We start from the raw sequence: 5,487 nt of genomic DNA, 5'->3' as shown, positions 1-5,487 counted from the left end.
AATTAGATGACCACAGGAGGGTGCAAGGCACAGCACAAGGCTTTACAGGTCCCTAGGCTGGGGTCCCAGTACTGCCTGCCGCTTACCAGCTGGGTGACTTCTGATACAATATCGATCTCCAAGTTTAAAAAGAAAAGGCTCTAAATGAATTGTGAGCAGAACTGATGTGTCAAAGGGCTAATGGTACACACCTTTGAAATAATTTAAGTGACTCACTGTCTAAACTGCCTAGTTTATCATAGTGTTAAATAAAGTAAATCAGGACGGTCCCGGATCTGTCTCTTGCTTCAACAGTGTTTGGACCAAACAGACCCAGGGACGCCCCTTCTTCTAGCCTCCGACCACTCTCCAGCATCTTATCCAGTGACCACCTTTGGAACTATCTCCAAGACAGGCCAACACACGGCGGGGGGGGGGGGGGGGGGGGTGAGGAGGGCGGCGGGGGGGGGGGCGCGGTTCTACCTTAACTCCTTATTGCCAAACAACCATGAGCTCCCAAATTCGTCAGAATTATTCCACTGAGGTGGAGGCTGCCATCAACAACCTGGCCCCTACACCTACCTCTCTCTGGGCTTCTATTTCAATCACGACGATGTGGCTCTGCAGGGCCTGGGCCACTTCCTCTGCGAGTTGGAGGAGAAGAAGCGCGAGGGCTCCAAGCGGCTCTTAAAGTTGCAAAACCAGCGCAGGGGCCGCATTCACTCCCAGGACGAGCTGAAGCCTCCCCAGATGAGTGGCCAAAACTCAGGGCACATGGAAGCCGCCCTGGCCTTGGAGAGGAACCTGAACCAGGCGCTTTGGGAGCTGCAGTCCCTGGGTTCCACCCGCGCAGACCCTCATCGCTGTGACTTCCTGCAGAACCACTTCCTGGGTGAGCAGGTGAAACTCATCAAGAAGATGGGCGACACCTGACTCACCTCCGCAGGCTGTCAGGCCCCCAGGCTGGGCTGGGAGAGTATCTCTTCGAAAGGCTCACCCTCAAGCACAGCCAGGAGCCTTTGGAGCCCAGAGGCCTTTGAGGGGCCCCTCTTCGTTCCCCTGGCTTTTGCCTGAGCCTCTCTCCAAAATCCCTAGACATTCTTTTAACCACCACGAAGCCCACTCTCCTACATTGGACCAAATGGAAACAATAACGCTTTTTACAGGAAAAAACAAAAAACAAAACAAAACAATAAGTATATTATTGCTTGCCAAGTTCACCAAAACAAAATATCTAGAAATTCATATACCTGTAATAGGAAGACAGATTTAACAAACTACCATTTCATATTTTTTAATTGCTCCAATCTCCCCCAAAATATGCCTAGTACATAGAAGGAAACCAATAAATAGTCATTTCATTTTAACTGCACATGACCACTGTGGGTCCTCCTAAAGACCCAATTTTTTTTTTTGATGAAAAGTCCCAGGTACATTCCCATATAGACTACAAGCTCCATGAGAGTAGAAACTGCACCTGCTTCATTCATAGTTCTGTCTTCAGTACCCAGCATGATGCCTACTACATAGTGGGTGCCCAGTAAATGGCTGTTGAATGAATAAATTAGTAGTGAGTGATGAAATAAAGGTCCTACAGCTCAGGCCCAAAATGCCATTGTCATCTCCAGAACATCTCCCTGTACTTTTCGGGGGGGGGGGGGGGGGGGAAGGGGGAGCTTAGAGCTGTTCACTTCCTTTAGCAGTGCCTAGTTGGCAGACAGAAACTGCTAGCTTCATTGCCCTGGCCCAGCCGACTGGGCTCCGCCCTCCATGGCTCACCTTGGGTTGGGAAGAGAATGAGAAGGGCAACTATAGATCACCGTTTCATTGAAGGGGACAACACTTGCTTCCGCAAAGAAAATATCTTCTTTAGTCACCTTCACCTCAGCTGAGTAGAGTTCCCCACCAGCCAGCTTTGTCCCCAGCCTCTTTCTCCTCGGTCTCAGGAAGCCAGGAGCCAGGGCCCACTCCCTCTTTTCTGGTGTGTGGTCTGAGTTTCAATTCTGTCTGGCAGACAGTATGGAGGACTCCAGGTCAGCAGGGTCATCAGAATGCTAAGCGCAAATCTGATTGATGAGCAAGTGTCAGAGGGAATGAATGGGAGCCTTAATTAATGACTTCTGCCCTGTTTCAAAGAAAGGTTCCCTTACACCCAGTCCTTGCTTTTCTCTGAAGAAAAAAAAAAAAAAATGGGGTGGGGTGAGGAACTGAGGAAGAAAAGGAGGGAAAAACACCCCTATAATCCAAAGTTTTCTAAACAACATAAAGGAGACTTCAAAGACAGACATGGTCGGTTTTTTATGTGCGAGACCGGTTCAGTGATTCTCCCCTCTCTTTGTTTCCATGGACAGCTAGGCTCCATTCCAAAGCTAAAAAATAAAAGGCCACATTGTTCTGAGGGGAGCTAGCCTTTACAAGAAATTTCCTCCTCGCCACTGGGATAAATTAACTGCCTCAGCCCTGGGTGTCCCGGGAGCATTTCTCCCAGGATGGCTCAGCAGGCCAGCCTCCCACTCCCACTCGGCTCACTCTTATCAGAAAACAAGCATAGTCCACCTAGTCTACCCAAAGGGCATGGAAAACTACAGGTGTGTTGAAAGATCACAAATCAGCATGATAATGTGTAAACAGGTCTGATCAAGGTTCATGTGCAACAAAGAGGCCACATTAGGTTATAGAAGAATTCCTAGAAGAGGAGGTGCCTAAACTGAAATTTATGTTCGGAAATATTGGTTTCAGTTCAGCATTCAATATCTGTCACGTGCCTGGTTATGGAGCTGGCTGCTGCAATAGACTATAAAGACAGTTCAGCAAGTCACTTAAACTCTGCTCTTAGAATCCTCTCCTACAAAGTGGATTTTCTAATATCTACTTCCAGGGATTGCTGAGAAAGCAAAAAAATAAAATAAAATAAAAAATAAGAGAACATAGGTATAATTCTTATACAGTACTTGGCATTCAGAAATTAATCAATGATAGTTTAGAAAAGGGGTGGGGATTTAGTCTCTTCCTGGAGACCCTCCCCGCCTAATGAGAACATGAAAAAACTAAGTAATTACATTGTCTTAGTCAGTTCTAGCTGCTATAACAAATTAGCATAGATTGTGTGTCTTATAAACAACAGAAATTTACTTCTCACAGGTCTGGAGGCTGAAGGCCAAGGTCAGCATGCCAGCATGGTCAGAACCTGGAAGGCCCTCTTCCGGGTTACAGACTGCTGCCTTCTCACTGTGTCTTCATTCGTGAGGGCCCCACACTCATGATGTAATCACCTCCCCAAAGCCCCAAGTTGGCAACAGATTGGATGGACATGAGGTTGAGGGCAGAGGAATAAGTCAAAGATGCCTGAGGGTGGGCATGGTGGCAGGAAGATGGCAATGCTCCAAATCAATCTCATGGGGAACAAGGCAGGGCCGTTCATTCAAAGCACAGGTGAAAAGGCAGACTGAGTGGATGCATAAAGCCAATCCAATAGTGCATTTACATGCTCGCATGCTTCTGGAAGTGATGAGCTGCGGGGAGGACATGTGGCTGGCTTTGGCCTACCAGCCTCAAATTATAGCAGACCCCATCTCTGTGGTTCCATCACTTTTATGAATTACTGTTGAAACCCTCATCAGATATTCCTCTAGCAACCTTGACACACTTGCTGTCAGTTTAAAGATCAGAAAGCTGGAACAATTAATAGCCAGTTACTGAAAAATTATAGGTTTGTTTTAATTAAGTTAATTGACTTAACTTATTGTGTTTGAGTTAACTTCCAGGGATTCAGGCTGCTGAATTTCATGAAAACACCTGAAACTAGTAAGTCAAATTGTTTTCCACCCTGGCTGGGTAGTGTAGTTGGTTGGAGCTTTATCCCAATACGCCAAGGTTTCGGGTTTGACCTCCGGTCAATGCACATACAAGAGGCAATCAATGAATGCATCAATAGGTGGAACGACAAGTTGATGTCTCTCTCTCTCTCTCTCTCTCTCTCTCTCTTGCTCTTTCTCTCTCTCTCTCTCTCTCTCAAATAAATAAATTTTAAAAAAATAAATATATAGTTAAATTCAGAATATTCATCTTGTAATGGTAATAGGTAAATCACAACTCTAAGGTGAACATTAAAACACAAAAGCATTAAAAATAATTTTAAGTACAGTAGTTTTTTAATGGATACACAATGATTTTATGAGGCCAGCATTACGCTGATATCACAACCAAATGAGGACAATACAAGAAAAGGAAATCACAGCTCTGGCTGGTTGCTCAGTGGTTTGATCATCGGCTTTCGGATCAAAGGGTCCTGGGTTTGATTCCTGGTCACAGGCACACACCTCAGTTGCAGGCTTGATCACCGGCCCCAGGAGGCAGCCAGTCGATGTGTCTCTCTCACATCGATATTTCTCTGTCTTTCTCTCTCTCTTCCACTCTCTTTGAAAATTAATGGGAAAATATCCTCGGGTGAGTATTAAAAAAACAAATTAGAAAGGAAAAAGTAAAACTTCCTCTATTTGCAGATGATATGGTAATATATATAGTAAAATCCTAAAAACTCCACCAGAAAACCGTAAGAAGTAATCATCAATTTCAGTAAATTTGAAGGATATAAACTCAACCTAAAAAAGTCAGTTTATTTCTATACACTAACAAGGAACTATCAGAAAGAGAAATTAAGAAAACAAATCTATTTACTAGTATATTAGCATCAAAAACAATAAAATATTTAGGAATAAACTTAGCCATAAAATTCAAATAGCTATACACTGTAAGAGCCTTATAAAAGAAACTAAAAAAGATACAGGATATATGTAAAAGATATTCCATGCTCATGAACTGGAAGAATTAATATTGTTAAAATTTTTGTATTATTTAAAGCAATCTACAGGATGTAATACCTATCAAAATTCCAATGGCATTTTTCACAGAAATAGAACAAATAATCGTAAAATGTGCATGGAACCACAGAAGACTTCAAATAACCAAAGCATTTTTAAAAAAGAACAATGTGAAGGCATCACACTTTCTAATTTAAAACTATATCACAAAGTTATAGTAATCAAAACAGTATGGTACTGGTATAAAAACAAATATATTAACCAGTGAAACAGAATAAAGAGCTCAGAAATAAACCCACACATTATGGTAAACTGATCTTCAATAAGGGTACCATGAATACACAATGGGAAAAGGGTAGTCTTTTCAATAAATGGTGCTGGTAAACTGGATAGCCACACGCAAGAGAATAAAATTGGACCCCTATTTTACACCATACACTAATTTAAACTCAAAATAGATTATAAACTGCCCTAACCGGTTTGGCTCAGTGGATAGAGTGTTGGCCTGTGGACTGAAGGGTCCCGGGTTCGATTCTGGTCAAGGGCACGTACCTTGGTTGTGGGCACATCCCCAGTAGGGGGTGTGCAGGAGGCAGCTGATCGATGTTTCTAACTCTCTATCCCTCTTCCTTCCTCTCTGTAAAGAATCAATAAAATATATATATATATTTATATTTTTAAATAGATT

At 43.2% G+C, this 5,487-nt stretch overlaps 1 pseudogene; it reads left to right on the top strand.

The window, feature by feature from the left end:
• Positions 1–487: 487 nt before the first annotated feature.
• On the top strand, positions 488–980 carry LOC129151064 (ferritin light chain-like; annotated as a pseudogene).
• The last annotated feature ends 4,507 nt before the right edge of the window (positions 981–5,487 follow it).

Source organism: Eptesicus fuscus, chromosome 13 (assembly GCF_027574615.1).
Source record: "Eptesicus fuscus isolate TK198812 chromosome 13, DD_ASM_mEF_20220401, whole genome shotgun sequence".
NCBI lineage: Eukaryota > Metazoa > Chordata > Mammalia > Chiroptera > Vespertilionidae > Eptesicus > Eptesicus fuscus.
The sequence above is the reverse complement of the archived record's forward strand: the minus strand, read 5'-3'. Positions and strand labels throughout refer to the sequence as shown.